At 43.0% G+C, this 18,925-nt stretch overlaps 1 long non-coding RNA gene across 1 annotated transcript in view; it reads right to left on the bottom strand.

The window, feature by feature from the left end:
- Positions 1-5,271: 5,271 nt before the first annotated feature.
- Positions 5,272-18,925, bottom strand: part of LOC144577271 (uncharacterized) — a 60,160-nt gene continuing 46,506 nt past the window's right edge. Inside the window, exon 2 of the long non-coding RNA XR_013520683.1 lies at positions 5,272-15,201. This is a non-coding gene — a long non-coding RNA (uncharacterized LOC144577271). The remainder of the gene's footprint in view (positions 15,202-18,925) is intronic.

The following is an 18,925-nucleotide window of genomic DNA, read 5'->3' as shown; positions in this document are numbered from 1 at the left end:
CCCACACCCGTAGTCCAACATTTTTACGTTCTTATTTTTTCAAGATAAACTCTTTTTTCTTATTGTATAAATAATATATCTTTCTGAGGGAAATGTGGAAAGTAGTATAAAGTCCAAAGCACAGAAAAATAATCTGTAATCCCACCCAACTGACAATAGCATCTGCCTATATATGGACGTGGTTCCTTTCTGTTCTTTCAGAAACACATGTATTTGCTGAGTGTATTAAATAAAATAATCGCATTAATTAATATCTGCTAGACTCTTCAGCTTCCTCCCAATGCCCGACTGTAACCAGCACCTACTGAAAGCATTGACTTTTGTTGTTGTTGTTGTTTTGAGACGGAGTTTCACTCTTGTTACCCAGGCTGGAGTGCAATGGCGCGATCTCGGCTCACCGCAACCTCCGCCTCCTGGGTTCAAGCAATTCTCCTGCCTCAGCTTTCTGAGTAGCTGGGACTACAGGCACGCGCCACCATGCCCAGCTAATTTTTTGTATTTTTAGTAGAGACGGGGTTTCACCATGTGAAAAGACCACCAGGATGGTCTTGATCTCTTGACCTCGTGATCCACCCGCCTCGGCCTCCCAAAGTGCTGGGATTACAGGCTTGAGCCACCGCGCCCGGCTGAAAGCATTGTTTTATGCAAATGAAACATATTCAGGTTGTGCATGGTGGCTCACGCCTGTAATCCCAGCACTTTGGGAGGCTGAGGCAGGTCGATCACTTAAGTTCAGTAGTCTGAGACCAGCCTTGGCAACATGGAGAAACCCTATGTCTACAAAAAATACAAAAATTAGCTGGGTGTGGTGATGTGCACCTGAAGTCTCAGTTATTTGGGAGGCTGAGGCAGGAGAATTGCTTCAAACCGGGAGGTGGAGGTTGAAGTGAGCCAAGATCATGCCACTGCACTCCAGGCTGGGTGACACAAGGAGACTCTGTCTCCCAAAAAAAAAAAAAAAAAAATCCTTGGAGTGTTGTGGAGAAGCAGGGTGAAGGTAGGGCTTAGATGTGGTGAGCAAGCCTCAGGCCTCAGGACCTTCTGGCAAATTTTGGGTAAAACCTATCCCTTTAGCCTTCTGCCATTTTAAAAGGAAGTGGATACCAAATACCACAGACTCATGAAGAGGTTTTCATTTATTTACACTGAGATTTCTTTAAAAAGCACAATGCAATATATTTCAAAGAGTTAAATTCATTTATTCATATAAAAAGGGGTGCCTTCAATAGTAACCTACTTTGTGATGTTAAAATAGCCTTTTCTTTTAGAAACAATGAAAGTTTCAAAACAATTTTCTCAACAATTGCTACACACACAAAGGTTGGCAACCCTCTATCACTGCCCTAAATTATTTTGAAATTTTAATGACTTGTGAAATCTGAAAGTCTCAGAATCATTGAACTCCAGGTGAACCTCTTACTGCATGAAGACCTCCACAGGGAAGGCTCTGTTATTTATTAATTTGCCTGGCTCACCTAAGGCCCTAAAAATATGTTTGTCAGACCACTGGACTAGGAGCTGGCGGGAGTGGGGCTTTGAAACGGGGGGGTGGGCTAACGCACCCTGGTACACTGGAACTGGGAAAGGCATTCACATTTGCTACACGGCCATGATTGCCTAATCCCAGGTAGGTGCTTTAGAGACTCTGTGTCTTTGAATTGCTTGTGAGGGCAGTATAAGTATCAGTATTCTCATTTTACCACAGAGGAAGTGAAGACTCTCAGAGATGAAATTGCCTGAAATTACATGGTTGGCAAAGTGCAGACTTTAGATTAAAACCCAGAGCAGTCGGATGCTGGAGACCTGATATCTCCCACCACACCACGGCCAGATCACAGACCACCAGTTAAGGACCCCTCATCTGGGCAAGTTGGGAATGTGTTTACTTCCTTCCCCCTAAAATGTTAAAAGGGAAGAGGCAGTCACTGTCTTACTTCTCAGCACCACTTTGGTTGATGACTCTGAACCCCTTAGACCTGGGTCTTAATAACTCTATTTAAAAAATCAAATTAAGGAAAAATAACAAAGAGCTAATCCAATTCTATGCAAAAGTAGCAGATAAATCATCTCTGTCCACGCTCAGTTTCCCTTTCTGGAGATTTCCCCCTCTCGGATTTACTGGCTTGCACCCAAACCAGCCTCAGTTTGATTTACCGGAATCCCTCAAGGCTGAGTAACTCATATTTATTCACAATTGTATGCACAGATCATTCAGAATGCGGTTTCCTTTTAGCTCTGGGCTTCTCAAACTTTAAAGTTGGGTAAAAATGCAGATTCCGATTCAGTAGGTCTGGGCTGGGGCCTGAGAGTCTGCATTTCTAGCATGCTCCTAATAGATTCGGATGCTGCTGGCCTTTGGATGGCTTATTAATTAAATTAATTATTTCATATTAATTAGCCTAACTTGGTACTTTCTGAGCTGGGACCCGAGATAAAACCTTCTCTCAGGGAAGATTGTTTTTCAAGCACTTCATCATAGCGTGACTCCATCCTATGATCTCTGGGAAAGGAGAGGTTGTGCTTGCTGGGAGCTTAGAGCCTCAGCAAACGCTTGTGCAATATACTCGTTTTGTGTCAGGAGACCTTCCTGGGTTTTGAAGCCACATCAGCAGTTACTAGTCCACTAAAACTCTATATAAACGATGGCTTTTGTGGAACCTCCACTTCCACATTTGCCTCAAATGTATACTTTCAATGTGAATTATCCACATAATTTAGAACGTGCAAAGAGGCCTGTCAATCTACGTGCAATAGTAGATTGTAGTGTAGATACTAATAGAATCTTATATTTGTCTTAGACTTATGTCTTTGTTGAAGGTTACATAATTATATCCTGAAAAGAACCATAGTGGTCATCTAGTATTATTGTACAGAGGAAGAACTGTGGTCCTCAGAGGGTGATGAAGTTGTCTGAGGAGACTCAGCGTTGAGGCTGCTGGAACCCACAGCTTCTCAGTCAAAGGGAGAGGCATGTGGATTGCGTGCCCTGCACCAATTGGTAGAGGCAATCCAAGGCATGTGAGTTCTCCAACTGTCTGCACCCTTAAAGATCCCCCCGAGGGGGATTTGACATTCCCACCTACACCTTCTTTGTGTATCTTTAGGAATCCACAGACTGCAAGGGATGGCAAGAACGCCGTGTATTTTGCGGTGACGTCAGCGGCTGCCGTCTCTGAGGTCTCAGTGGTGGGAAGTTTGAAGAGAGGATAGCATAGGAACCCACCCTGTTGCTTAGGGACGTATAACAGAAAGCACACTCCAGCCTGGCCTGCTAGCCGCCCCCATGTTTAACCTTGTGAATGTCAGAGGCTGAGGCATCAGCCTATGAGCTTCCCCTCCTTATGAATGAGCACATTCCTGGGGCTGGCAGCACAGCTCCTTCCAAAAACACAAGTGGGTTCCACGGTGAGCACCACTTGTCTGGATATATGGCAGCGACTTTTCAAAATTTTAAAAAGAAAGAAAATTTAGGAAAGAAAATTGTCTAAGACTGAAAAGACTTTCAAAGAATTTTTATCCCTCAGACTCTTTTTTTTATCAATTACATATATAAATACCTGCAAGATAATACTCTCTCCCTTCCTTTCTTCTTTTCTTCCCTTCCTCCTCCCTCCTCCTCCTCCTTTCTCTCCCTTTCCCTCTCTCTCTCTCTCTCTCTCTCTCTCTCTCTCTCTCTCTCTCTGTCTCTGTCTCATTTGGAATTCCCTGAAAATACCGGTTTGCTGGGAAGTAAAGTGAACCAATACTACGTATGTGGAGCTACAATTTTTGGAGAATTAGAGATTAACAAAGCATACTAAGAAGTGTTTCTCAAAGCCTGTTGCATGCAACAGAGATTCCACAGGATGTTCAGGTAAAACCAACCAATCAGAAGAGGTTCTATTTCATTTAATTGAACAAATATCCTTAATGTTGCAAGTGGTATCTATCTCTTATAAATTTCCAGTGGCCATTAGCAAACTAAAATGTCAAAGAAGTACTTTAGTAGTGAAATATTTACATTTTGTTTCAATATAAAGTGTGGTCTGAAAACTTATTCAACTAAATGTTTGAATTGTTTTTGTTGGTCTGTTTTAAGTACTGAAATGAACCAGGTAAGCATTTAGAAACTTTAGAAAAATTAGAATAATGTAATGCTTGTTGATTCTACTAATTTTAAAAAGCTGGGGTAGTATTTCTCTTTTTTTTGAGATGGAGTTTTGCTCTTGTTGCTCAGGCTGGAGTGCAATGGCTGGGTCTCAGCTCAAAGCAACCTATGACTCCAGGTTCAAGCAATTCTCCTGCCTCAGCCTGCTGAGTAGCTGTGATTACAGGCATGCGCAACCACGCCCAGCTAATTTTTTGTATTTTTAGTAGAGATGGGGTTTCTTCATGTTGGTCAGGCTGCTCTCAAACTCTCAACCTCAGGTGATTCACCTGCCTTGGCCTCCCAAAGTGTTGGGATTACAGGCGTGAGCTGCCGCACCTAGCTGGTATTTCTTTCTTTCTTTTTTTTTTTTTTTTTAACATTTTATTTATTCAGTAATTAGTTTTATTGTATTTTACAAAAAAAATTGGTCTGCAACAAATTGGAAGTTAAAAAAAAAAATTGGTCCTTTACCACAGGGAGTTTGAAAAACACTGGTTTAAACCGTTTTCCCCAGACTTATTAGATCAAAGAAACCCTATTCAGCTACCCTGTTAATATGTTGCATTGAACTTAGCACAGAAAGTCAACACCAGAACAAAAGTATACCAAATTGCAGGGTTTATTGCCGGCGACCACAGAGGACTCACGTCTCTCCATCCGTGGCCGAGAAAGAAGAGTGACAAGACCTTTTTATACCCACAAAACTACCTTGGGAGTGGGGGCGAGGAACGGAGATGGCAATGAAAGCTGTCAATCACCTCCTAGGCTGAGAGGAGGGTGAGGGGGCTCCAGATATTCCAAGGGCCAGGGGACTTTTGTCATTCCGATTGCCACCTAAGTGGTTTACAGAGGTCAAGGTAAACATTAGTTTATACATTATTTGGACAGGTGCGGGGTCCACATAATTTTAGGTTACTTGGCGCCAGGATGGAATTATCTGGGGGTGCTTACTTTGGTAAACAAAGGCCAGCAATTCTGGCAGTTACAGATAAGAGAAAGTATGCAGCTTGTCCTCTCTTTGCATTTTGCAAGGTAATCTTAGTAGTTTACAGAAGCCATGGCTAGCAGTCATTGTGAGGAGAATGGAAACAGTTTTCCCATTTTAAAATGGCATTGTACTGGTTCTAATTCTAGGCCAGCTATATCACAGATAGCCTAAGGAACTTGAGTTTTGCAGACTATATTTTGGGAAATGCTACGCAAAACATTCAACTAGATGATATTCGATCATTCTTTAATAATTTCAGAAGCAGCTCAAGAATTTGAGGGCTTCAGGCTCATCATTTGGAGCCACCGTTTTCACTGTGCTGCAACTGGACTGTACTCTAAGTAACTCAGCACGTGTGCGGCACAGACAACCAGGCTGCAGTGTTTACCGCGTGAAGAGCCCAGAGGTGAATATTAATAGCCCTGAGAACCTGAGCAAGGAGTGAAATTTGCCAAAAGCAAAAACATTTTTAAAAAGGGAATGACATGAGATGATGTATTTAGCACTAATTAAAATTTCATGCTTGGCCAAATCAAGTCCTCATATTTTAGAGAAATTTAAGACTATAAGTTATGAAAATTTTATTTCATGTTCTCATTCCTTCAAAACTGAGTTGAGAGAATTTTCTTTTTTTAAAAAAGTCCTTATTTCTCCCAAATTACCTTAGTTCAGTGCTAATTTAGTGTCTTCATTATTCATTCAAATTTTCAGTTAAAAGAAACCAGTTTGTCTCTCGACTGTAAGAGGAAAAAGAAATGACTTTATTTTGGCCAGATGGGTGGTCACACCTGTAATCCCAGCACTTTGAGAGGCTGAGAGCAGATCACCTGAGGTTAGGGGTTCGAGACCAACCTGGCCAGCACGGTGAAACCCTGACTCTATTAAAAATATAGAAATTAGCTGGGTGTGTTGGCAGGTGCCTGTAATCCCAGCTACTTGGGAGGCTGAGTCAAGAGAAACACTTGAACCAGGTAGGTTGAGGTTGCAGTGAGCTGAGATGCTGCCACTGCACTCCAGCCTGGGCGAAAGAGCCAGATTTTGTCTGGGGGAAAAAATGACTTTATTTTAAAATTTACAAATATGATTGCTTTTAAAATTTATTTCTGGCCGGGCGCGGTGGCTCACGCCTGTAATCCCAGCACTTTGGGAGGCCAAGGCAGGTGGATCACGAGGTCAAGAGATCGAGACCATCCTGGCCAACATGGTGAAACCCCGTCTCTACTAAAAATACAAAAAAATTAGCTGGGCATGGTGGCACGTGCCTGTAGTCCCAGCTACTCGGGAGGCTGAGGCAGGAGAATTGCCTGAACCCAGGAGGCAGAGGTTGCGGTGAGCCAAGATTGCGCCATTGCACTCCAGCCTGAGTAAGAAGAGCGAAACTCCGTCTCAAAAAAAAAAAAAAAATCTCTTTCCTTCCCCTCCAGCCCGGTTTTCTAGTGTCTACACAAATGAACTCTTGTTTTTATCTAGCCCATTATAATCCATTACCTCGTTATTAACTTTGATGCTCTAGCAGCCCTGCAGTTGACTATGGGAGCCTCTTTAAGCTGGCTCTTGTATTAACTCTGATGCTCTAGCAGCCCTGTAGTTGACTATGGGAGCCTCTTTAGGCGGGCTCTTGCATTCTTTTGGCCTGTCTCCAGCAGTCTTCGAAGATGTCTTCAGCTTCTCGAATCATAAGAGTTTCCAGGCTCATCTTATACCCTCCTGGAATCGTCCATTGCTCTAAAGAGCCCTGGTTCCTTTTAATGAGGAATGGTGTTTTAAAAGCAAATTTTGGACATCCCAGTTACAGGGGTATCTTGTTTTGAAGCTCCTTCAGTGGGTATACCTGGAGTGTATGCTATATTTTTAAAAATAGTGATTTTATATTACATCGACAATTCAAACCCAATACTACAGGGTTCTTTTGCATCTACGCTCATTCGAAATTCTCCTACAGTGACAAGCTTGATATTTTCTTCTCCAAAATATTAATATATTTATTTGTTTTATCCTACAATTGTATATAAATAGTTTCAGAATTACACTTGTTGCTTTACTAACAGCAAACCTACTAGGTAAATTCAGATTTTTTGCAGTTATTTTTGGTCACAGGATGTTACTCGCTTAAATTATATTATTTTCAAAAACTGGTTGAATTGATTATGTTTTCTCTGTTGTTATGTTAGCAATCTGATAATACAATTAAATTGACTTGTGTCTGCATTTAATGTGAGGGTTTGATCCACCCATTCTTTTAAATTTAATTTTACTTTTGAATGTGGATGACATTTTCTTGATTTAGTAATGTAAGCCTAACCTTGTTTTCAGCAAGACAACTGATAAATTTCTTGGGATCATTTCAGAGAAAGTTTTATGTGCTAGAATTACCCCAACTCAACAGTTGTTGTGTGGGCCAATTTAATTTTGCAGAAGGCTTTCTAGCGACAACTATAGGACCCAGTGACATTATAGAAACAACTATTGGTATCCTCTTACTAGATGGTGGTAAGCTCTTTTGGAACAGACACTGTCTTTGAATCTCCAGAGCCTAAGAAATGATTAATTCATTAAAGTTATTCAATAAATCTTTATTGAATAAAGGGAAGGGCGAACAAGTGGATAAGTAAGTGGAAGGGAAAATATCTCAACAAGCTAAAATGATAGGCTAACACCAATTGAATGAAGTAGGACTGAATGAAGTGTGACGTTTATGTTATAAAAGACAATGTATGTATAAAGTAGAGAATGTGGAAATCCTGGCTTAACAACCATATGAAAATATTTTTTTGACTCAGGATATTGGTGCTGAAAAAGCTCAAAACCTTGATAAAATTTTAGACTTCATTAGCTATTTTCTGTATGTGTATAATATCAAGGTAGTCCAGGCTGGCCGCGGTGGCTCACGCCTGTAATCCCAGCACTTTGGGAGGCCAAGGCGGGTGGATCACGAGGTCGAGAGATCGAGACCATCCTGGTCAACATGGTGAAACGCCGTGTCTACTCAAAATACAAAAATTAGCTGGGCGTGGTGGCGCGTGCCTGTAATCCCAGCTACTCGGGAGGCTGAGGCAGGAGAATTGCCTGAACCCAGGAGGCGGAGGGTGCGGTGAGCCGAGATTGCGCCATTGCACTCCAGCCTGGGTAACAAGAGCAAAACTCTTGTCTCAAAAAAAAAAAAAAAAAAAATCAAGGTAGTCCCACTATCCATCGCTCTGAAGTGCTGTATCCAATTCCAGGTCACACACTTTTTAAGAGAGACACTGAGGCAGAGGAAGCATTTTTAGGAGAGTAACCAGGAGGTTGAAGAGCCTGAAAACCACATCCAGGTACTATTATAGTTGATGGAAAATATTGGGGTTGTTTTCACTGGAGATGGTTTTGAGATGAGATGAAATAAGAACTCTTCAAATTCCTGAACGATTGTCACGAAGGAAGAAGATCAGTCACTCTGTGGAGCTTTAAATAGCAGAACTAAGACCAATTCATGTAAGGTATAGAGGCTGACTTCAGCCCAATGTAAGAAATCTTACAGAGTTGAACAGAGAAGGAACGAGTCACTTCACACTGATGAGCTTCCGTGGTGAGGTCCGTGGCATTGTCAGCCACTGCCTCTGGGACCACCCTTCAGGAGTGTTGGAAAGGAATGCCCTGCTTGAATTAGAAACTGTCCAGCTGAAAGACTCCATACTTGAACCTTCTGGGCCAGTGTCATCAAAGAACATCGATGTTTTCTAATAATTAGATTTCTCTAATAATGGAGGAACATTTCCATGTACTGATAGGTGTAATTTTTGTGTCATTCACCAGGTGGCTCTAAATAGTGTTTATCAAATTCAGATCACAGATACTAATTCTTAAAATACTGCTTGACATACTGCTTTTAGATTCACAATCAGTGAGAACATCTCAGAGGGTCTGAGAAGGAAGTTGTTTTAACTCAGAATTGGTTAAACACAGTTGTCCGCGGAATTAAGTTTTTAATGCTATTATCTCTGCTTCCAAGTTTCCTTGGTCATGCTGGCTGCTTTCTTCCTTTTTGAACCTCCTGCCTCTGAGGTCATTCTTTTATGCTGTTTCTAGTGCATAACGCTGTTAGCGAGGAGTCTCAAACACAATTTTCTAAAGCAACCACAAGATGGCGCTGCTAGTCTTACAAAATCAAGCTGCTGGCCTTTCTCCAACCTCTGTTTCCTAAGGGCCTTGGACAGGACTGTGCTCCACGAGGCCTGGGACCACTGGGTTACCTGTGTACATGAGTTAAGCTAGAACGACTGCACCTGACCCAGATGGGTGACGTGATCCAAAGAGCATTACAAGTACTGGGGTTTTCTAGTTGACTCTTCTAAGTTACCACTTTAAGGATAAATTTCCTTAGAGTTCATGATTGGAACCCTTTTCTTCTAAATCAGTGAAGAGCAGAAGGCCCTGAAAGCTGACAAAACCCAGCCACTAGGTATTTTCAACTAAGTATATTTCATTTCTTTCCAGGAGGCTTAGCCCTCTGTGCTGATGAGTCAATTCTAATTAGCAGCAGTGGGAACAGTTTAATGGTATTCCCATCCTGATTGTGCCATCATCAAAAAATTGATTTTTGCAGGTGTATGCATTTTAATGAATGGGAAAAATAAGCATGGTCCTCAAAGATAAGAAAGGGATGTTTTTCACCGAGTCTAAAGAGCTTACACCAGCTGTGCTGCGGGTGGGCAAAAAGAGTTAATGGCTTCCAGGGGCTCTCAGTGTCCTTGTGGTTCCCAGCTCTAAGATCTATGTGTACATAGATGGCACTTTCAGAGATCTTCAGAAAAACCTCTCTGCTTCTTTGTATCAGTTCCTTCTCTGTTACCCACTGTGTTCTTCCTTTGTAAGTCCTCTCTACGCTTCAGAATTTCATTCATTCATTTACTCATTCATTCAGTAGAAATATTTATACCTACTTTGTGTACAGCACATACTCTAAGTGCTATAGGAGATTTTTTTTTTTTTTTGAGATGGAGTCTTGGTCTACAGTCACCTAGGCTGGAGTGCAGTGGCACGATCTCAGCTTACTACAACTTCCACCTCCCGGGTTCAAGCAATTCTCCCGCCTCAGCCACCTGAGTAGCTGGGATTACAGGCACGTGCCACCATGCCCAGTTAATTTTTGTATTTTTAGTAGAGATGGGGTTTTACCATGTTGGCCAGCCTGGTCTTGAACTCCTAACCTCAGGTAATCCACCCGCCTTGGCCTTCCAAAGTGCTTGGATTACAGGTGTGAGCCACCATGCCGGGCCCTATAGGAGATTTAAAGATGAATTCCCCTGTCTCATGGAGGTTGTTAAGAGGTGAAATACACAAACACATGAAAAGTAACAAGTTGTGAGCCAAAGGCTGGACAGGACAAGGAATGTGTGCTGAATATGGAAATTCCACTCGTGGATTCTCAGCTAGCACCCTGCATTATGAGGTCAGAGAGAACTCTATAGAATCCCCTCCTGGAGGATTATCTATGTTCAGTCGCCATTTATTCTTTTAAAATTGTCTACAAGTTCTCAAAAAGGTAGCATGGGAAAGGAGGTTCAGTGGTCACATGATTGCTTATCCCTGGGGTTCCAGGAAGGATGTTACTGACAAGAAGGTAATAATGCCTAGAAGAGGACTTAGAAAACATGTCACAAGTAGAGGCTACTGGCTGACTAGAGATATTTCCTTGAGATTTCTTCTAAACAGGATGTATCGGCTCTGGAATTATTTTTTGTCTTTTTACAAGTGAGATTTTTAAAAAGTTATTCACAAAAATTGTCAACATACAAGAATAGTACAATAAAACATGTGTATTCCTAACAGAATATTCAACAGCTCCCAGTCACAAAATGGCAATTATCACATGATTCCACTTCTATAGGGTATCTAGTCTTTTATGCCCTACTTAGGCTGAGCTGGCCATGGTTCTGCTGGTCACCTCTGGGGGTTTCCAGAGCCCATTCCACATCCGCATGAGTGTTTGTGGCCTCTGGAGCCCTTTCCTAAACTGTCGCAAGCGGATCCCATCTTAGAACTCATTAATGAGTTGCTTGCAACACTTCAGGAAACTTCACTGGATGCATGGTTAGCTACAGTGATAGCCTGACTTAAATGCGTGCTTTTTGTTCCAGGTTTAATGTAGCCGAAAGCCCACGTGCCATACTGAAAACTCCTCACAACTGCCTCCTGGTTAAACTTCACTTCCATCATCATCATCACCCCGATGCAGGGATAGGCAAGAAGGCATTGTGGAGAGGAGCGGGGATGTGACCTTCAGCCCCAATTCAGACGGGTGTCCTTTTGCGTTTCATTTGGTTATATTTTCTTCTTGCGGGTGCATGTGCTTTGTCACACGCCTGCCTCTATGAGCACTGGAGATGTCTGTGAGGAGACCTGGTAGCTCCTGACACCTGGAGATCAGAGCTAATTAGGTGTTGTTCCAGAGCCTTGCATCAGACAATAAGCTAAATACTGGAAATACAAAGCGTTTGGCTCTGACAGGGTAAAGGTAACAGAGCCAGACATAACTCTCTGGGTATGCCTTTGATTATGAGGAAGCTTTATGAATATTTATAAGATTTTAAAAAGGAATCTGGATTATCATCAGATGGCTTTGTATACACATAGTGTTAAAATGTTCTAAGAGGAAGACGAAGGGAAGACAGACACTGGGCAAGGCAGGCTTTGTTCCTTTTCTGCCCCATTAAACTGAGAGCTTCGTTGCCTCAGCATACCTTTCCTATTTCTGTTATTCACTCATGTGGTCATGGGTCAGTCACATAACCAGGGAAGGTATGAAAATATATGTTCTAATATGGGGCAGGTTCTGACCCATCAGAGGGATGGTCCCCAAGATTCCTGCTGTGCTAGGCATTAACCATTGTGAATTACTTGTGAATTGTAGTGAGGTCTAGGATGTCCTGGGAGAAGATTGAGGACAGCTAGGGGCAAAGAGAGACTTTGGGACAAAAGCTTGAATAACTATTAGCAGAATAACTTAGAAGATTTGGGGCCACAGTTATTTACCACCTCATTTGGAATTGTGTTGGTTTTTTAACCATTAGTATGGCTGTACTAGTGCATAATGGCCACGTGTAACCTTTCCATGGTTCTGTTCCTCATCCTCAGAATGGGGATAAACCAGGCTGCCTACCTTGTAGAGTTATTGAACCTTATACGTAGATATTATTTGAGCACAGTAAAGCCTGTAAAACAGAAATACACAGTAAGAGTTTTTGAGGGTAATTCCTTCTTCTTGTGGGGTGGGAAGCTTTCCCAGTTGGTGAAGGTGAAGGTTCCCCGGGGCTGAGGTTGTTAGAGGGCCGACTCCAATCTGAGATTACAGGTATTCCAATAAAACTAAGGACTAAAAACAGACAATGGGATGAAAACAGACAATGGGAAAGCACTTCAGACAGCTACTGGGGCCAGCGAATGTGAGACCAGGACTGAAGCTCCAGGAAGAGGAAAGAATGACCCCTTCCGTCTCTAGGGCTGTCTCTGATGTCTGCCCTTTTCCTGCTTCCTGTAGGGTGACTTGGTATGTGTGAACAAGGGATGGAGGGGAGAAGAAACCCATGTTTCAACTCTGACCCCATCAGGGAGGTAACTGTTTTCTGCCAAAGAGAGTATACTTGAAAGAGTCTGACTCATAACCGGTACTCATTAAATATTTGATAATTAACACTGTGGCAGGACTAGTAGCTCACAGGACGCACGGCAGGACGCAACACTCAGATCAGAGAGAGGGAGAAAGCAGCTAAACTATTAACATGGAAGGGAATCTATTGTTGGGAATAAATAAGTAACAGCAGGTGTGTTTCAGAGCGTACTGAAACAGTGCAATATCTTTACTACCTCTCAATTCATTCATTTAATACAAAAATTCCTGGCATCTTATGGCAGACTAGGATTTATCGATCTGACACGATGCTGCCATCACCCTGTCATTCTCATACACTTGTCTTAGTACGTTCTATGCTGCTAAATCCTGGCCCAGTCACTTACTAGCTGTGTCTCCAGACAAATTACCTATGTGTCAAAGGCTGCCAGACTTAGGAAATAAAAATATAGGCCACCTAATTACCTCAGAATTTATAATCATCCATGGTATCTGCACTCAAATAATAGGAAAATATTGTACAGAACATACTTTAACAATTAGTTGTTGTTTATTTGAAATAAAATATCAGTAGCCAAATTACATGCTGCTTTAATTATATTTTCCCAATGCTTTGGCTCTCGTTAATGGTCCCTTGTTCTGTGGAATGTGCTTATAAAATTCCTTACACTTACAGTCTAAGTTCCATTTACATTGCAACACAGCTTATCTAGTTATCATATCTGAATCTTTTCATTCTTTTGTCCAGTGAACCTTCATTAATGAGAAAAAATACTCGACATTAGCGTGCTGAGCCAGTACACCGGGTATGTACTGGCATCAAGTTAACAACCCAGAGAGCTTCTCTTCCAGTACAGCTTGTTGAAGTATATAATGCCATCTTTCATGGCATAAGCTGCCTTCCTACTCTTCAGGATTACACTGCAGCTCTTGATCAACAACTTTTTATTAATCCACTGACAAAAAAGAAATAAAAAACTTTTATTTTCTTCTTCTTCAATGCTACATATAAGAATTTCACTTGCTCGCAGGCCAGAAGTCCATGTAGAAGAATAGAGTTCTCCAAGGGCTGAAACCATTTCAGAAGACAGTTATGGTAAGTGCCATATTAATTATCCACTTCAAGTAGGAATTTCTTTTCCTGTTCATAAATAATATTGTTCTTTTTAAGAACAGCCTTGACACTTTTTTTTTTTTTTTTTTTTTTTGAGACGGAGTTTCCCTCTTGTTACCCAGGCTGGAGTGCAATGGCGCGATCTCGGCTCACTGCAACCTCTGCCTCCTGGGTTCAGGCAATTCTCCTGCCTCAGCCTCCTGAGTAGCTGGGATTACAGGCACGCGCCACCATGCCCAGCTAATTTTTGTATTTTTAGTAGAGACGGGGTTTCACCATGTTGACCAGGATGGTCTCGATCCACCCGCCTCGGCCTTCCAAAGTGCTGGGATTACAGGCTTGAGCCACCGCGCCTGGCATTTTTTTTTAACTTTTAAGTTCAAGGGTACATGTGCAGGTTTGTTATATAGGCAAACTTGTGTCACGAAGGTTTGTTGTACAGATTATTTTGTCATCCAGGTATTAAGCCTAGTACCTGTTATTTGTTTATTTATTGATGTATGTGAGATTTCATACCTACATGTTATAACCCACAAGAGGAAATATTTTTCTGTCGCATCCCAGAACACGTATGCACACAACCCCCAAAGTTTCATAAAACAATACTTATCCTGCAATATGTAATGCATTCAAATTTTTTCTTGAAAAAAAAATGCTGGTGGCAAACCATGAACGGCTGTGATCCATGGTTTGAAAAGCACAGCTCTAACACAGCTAACATTTATAAAGCCATGCTTTAGCCCGACACTGTACAGTCACATGTATTACCCTTGTTTGAGCCATCCATCAACTTCATGACTTAGATTATCATCTCCATTTTACAGATGAGAAAACTGAGGCTTAAGGAAGTTGCTGCTCAAGGTCACATTTTAGTAGTAAAGTGTGGTGGTAAGTAGCCAAGCAGGGATTTGAACCAAAGGCTGAAGCCAAGAACCAAATGCTTGGTCACCAGACTACATGCCTTCAGCTGCGGAAATGCAGGGCAAGCTTATGTCCTTGTTAGAGCACCTGCGTCCCCCAGAAGGCTTTTGGCAAACATTCCTGTGCAGTGCTTGTCATCACTCCCCGGATCAGCTTTCTTGGCTTCTCCTGTGTGTGCATGTGCGAGGACACAGCAGGGTCCTTGGGGGCCACTCTGCTTCGCTATGGCCCTCACACTGAGAATGTGCATTTCTAACAAGTTCTCAGGTGGTGCTGATGTTGATGCTGCTGGTCTGGGGATGTCAAGAAGAGCATCCTTGAGGAGGATTCTAGAAAAATCTCTCTTCACGTTTCTTTGATGTTTACCAGCCCCTTCTAGGTGGAGCCCCTTCCCTCTACTGGCTGGCTCTCCCTTTAAGCTGATGCACTGCGAGTCTTGAAAACTGAGAAATTAAAAACCCATTAGTCTGGCTGGGAAAGCCCCGCCTAGCCTCCCAGGGAGGAGTTTTTGTGTGATACCAAACTCACACAGGGGTTTAAATGCTTGTTAATTTCCTTCACCTGAGGTTGCAGTAAGCTGAGATCATGCCACTGCACTCCAGCCTGGGTGACAGAGTGAGACTCTGTCTCAAACGAACAAACAAACAAATTTACCCCACCCTACCTGAAAGTTTTCTGCATCAGGGGATGGTGGATTCTAACTACAGAAGTGGCCTAGCCTGATGAGCAAAAGCTGGTAATATTTTGGGTTCTTTCAAAAAGGAAGTACAGGGCTGGGCACCGTGGCTCATATCTGTAATCCCAGCACTTTGGGAGGCTGAGGCAGGATGATTGCTTGAGGCCAGGCATTTGAGACCAGCCTGGGCAACATAGTGAGACCCTGATTCTATTAAAAAAAATTAGCTGGACATGGTGGTACGTGCCTGCAGCCCTACACACTCAGGACGCCACGGCACAAGGAGCGCTTGAGCCCAGTGTTCAAGGTTGCAGTGGGCTATGATTGCGCCACTGCACTCCAGCCTGGGAGACACAGCAAGACTTTGTCTTAAACAAAAAAGAGGAAGAACAGTATGAAAAAGACAAAATAGTGTGATGAAAAGGACCCAAACGTGCTTTGCGTACGTGATGTCACCAAGCCCATTCAAATATGCATAGATTTGCTTGAACCTAAGCCTTTTGCATATTCAGTCTGCTTGTTACAAACACAAACCTGAAGTTGACAGAAGGAAAGAAACCTGGGATTACCTAAACCAACAAGCTGCATCTTTAGTTTTCACTCCCAGTCCCCAGAACCCAAGTTCTGAAAGACTGTGGCTATCACTTGCTCATTTCCCATGAATGCACCAATTGGTACTATCCGAACTTCCGCGCCTACGCCAAAAGCTGGGGCCGCCTTTGAGCAGAAAGGTGTCCTCCTTCATTACACCTGGAAACACTGAGGTGAGCTCAGGGATGCTTTTCCTTCCTGTGTGGGAGCCAGCTGGAAACCAATCACTGGGCTGCAAATGACGGCCATATTCCTCAGTCGTGTGCACTCAGCAAAATGTTATCAGTCTCAACGAGAATGAAATAGGAAAAATGCTAGGAACGTTGGGGTATTCCTAGCTTCTGAGCATAGCTGGCTTGAGAGCAGAGGAACATTCATTCCTTCTAGCCAAGGCCTATACAAACCCACAGGTAGAATCCTACGGGAAGTCTGAAGGAACCTCACTCTATGGGAAAGATACACGTAGTATGCACAAGTTTAAAGGATGATTTTCTATTTTTAGGACTCAAAAAAAGTTCAATGCATCTTCAGCAATCAATTGCATTCCTTGGAAATGCCAGCGGGAAAAGAACTAACCTGTCTCACTTTAAAAAATGCCGTTGAAGGTGGAGTATGATCTGTCTCTCTCCCCTGGGGGAGGGCCAGAGCGGCAGTGTTGCTCTAGTCATTTAATACAATCACACTTCTTTTATATGCCTAAGTGAATCAGAATTTAAAAATGTGTATTGAGAACAAATGCTGTCAACTCGATCTAAAACAGCATTCTTTTTAAAATCTTACCCTCTCAGCCTTGCCAGTATAGCATGAAGAGCACTGAAGAGGTGAGTCAAAATTAACTAAGAAAAGCTCTTAAGAGAGCCCATCAACACAAAGGAATCCATTCAGGCTTCAGAAAGCAAAGGAGACAGCCCTGGTGGGGTAAGCTGCTTCAGGATAGGGACCATAGGCCGGGTGTGGTGGCTCATGCCTGTAATCCCAGCGCTTTGGGAGGCTGAGGTAGGTAGAGGGCTTGAGGTCAGGAGTTTGAGACCAGCCTGGTGAACCATGGTGAAACCCTGTAAAAAATATAAAAATTAGCCATTCGTGGTGGCTACTTGGAAGGCTGAGGCATGAGAATCGGTTGAATTCAAAAGGCAGAGGTTGCAGTGAGCCAAGATCCCACCATTGCATTAAAGCATGGGCAACAGTGAGACTGTCTCCAAAAAAAGACAGGCACCATAAACTCCTTTAAAACCGAAAGAATGAAATAGCTTCATTCAAGAGAAGGAGCAATGAAACAAACACCCAACCAGAGAAAACTCCAGTAGACTGTGAACAGTCAGCTTTCCCCTAAGGGTAACACTGAGACGGGAGAACTAAATCAGAATAGGTTTTGGAAAAATCGTATTGCATTTTGTCTCCATGTGGAAGTGCTGGCAGAAGTGAAGAGGCAGCATGTTCCACTGACGTTTCTGAAAAATCACATGGCTTGATCAACTTTCTCCCTACCCAGGACAGGACTGAATAAACATTATCTTCTACCCGACCCGAAGCAACAGCTATGAAACAGGGTTTGTGGCAACTGCTTAAAAACCAAATCAATGTGTGGGAATTCCCAGATGGTCAATCACTATATTTGTTATTGCTGCACTTGGAGAGCACTCCCCACCTCTTTCACCTCTCCCACCATCACCACCTCCTTCAAACAAGAGTCACACAGGGAATGCCTCTCAAGTGGGGGATCTATTCTGTCCCAGTGCCACAGGCTTAGGTGTATCTGTGGATTCCAGCCAATGGGACGGCCATATGTCAACTTAGAAAGGGTGGGGGCTATGATGTGACTCCAGCATCACGGTCACCTTCCCGCCAGTGTAAACAGTCTTCCAAGTTAAAATGTAGATAAGACACAGGTAGGTGTACATTTATGGGGGTTAAATATCACAAAGCGAATCCACTTCAGAGGCTTATAAAATGAGAGGGGTGATGGTAGGGCTGCACGTGTTGGGCACTGGTGCCTGCTGCAGGCAGAATTCACCCTGCTTAATTGACATCTTGCTGAGGAAGACAGGGCAATGGGGTGGTAAGAGAGAAAGTAGACGTGGAAAATGGAGCATGCCTGAAATTCCGTAATTTCTTTTTTTTTTTTTGAGACAGAGTTTCGCTGTTGTTACCCAGGCTGGAGTGCAATGGCGCGATCTCGGCTCACCGCAACCTCCGCCTCCTGGGTTCAGGCAATTCTCCTGCCTCAGCCTCCTGAGTAGCTGGGATTACAGGCACGCACCACCATGCCCAGCTAATTTTTGTGTTTTTGGTAGAGACGGGGTTTCACCTTGTTGACCAGGATGGTCTCGATCTCTTGACCTCGTGATCCACCCGCCTCAGCCTCCCAAAGTGCTGGGATTATAGGCGTGAGCCACCGCGCCTGGGCCCGTAATTTCTTCCTCTTGTGATTTTTGTTGTTGTTGTTGTTGTTTTTGAGACAGTTTCAGTCTGTCATTCAGCCTAGAGTGCAGTGGTGTGATCTTGGCTCCCTGCCACCTCTGCCTCCCCGGTTCAAGCGATTTTTCTGCCTCAGCCTCCGGAGTAGCTGGGATTACATTACAGGTGCCTGCCACCACACCTGGCTAATTTTTGTATTTTTAGTAGAGACGGGGTTTCACCATGTTGGCCAGACTATTCTCGAACTCCAGACCTCAAGTGATCGCCCTCCTTGGCCTCCCGAAGTGCTGGGATTATAGACATGAGCCACCACGCCTAGCCTCCTCTTTTGATTGTATAACGCATTTGAATTGGAGAAACGTCTTTCGTTCACACTCTTCCAAATACTCAGAGGGAATATAATTGCTGATTCAGAATACAAATAAGAACTCTTTTATCTCTCTTCCCACTCCCCACCAATATCATCCTACAACACCCCAAGC

This window comes from Callithrix jacchus, chromosome 8, assembly GCF_049354715.1.
Source record: "Callithrix jacchus isolate 240 chromosome 8, calJac240_pri, whole genome shotgun sequence".
Lineage (NCBI taxonomy): Eukaryota > Metazoa > Chordata > Mammalia > Primates > Cebidae > Callithrix > Callithrix jacchus.
The sequence above is the reverse complement of the archived record's forward strand: the minus strand, read 5'-3'. Positions and strand labels throughout refer to the sequence as shown.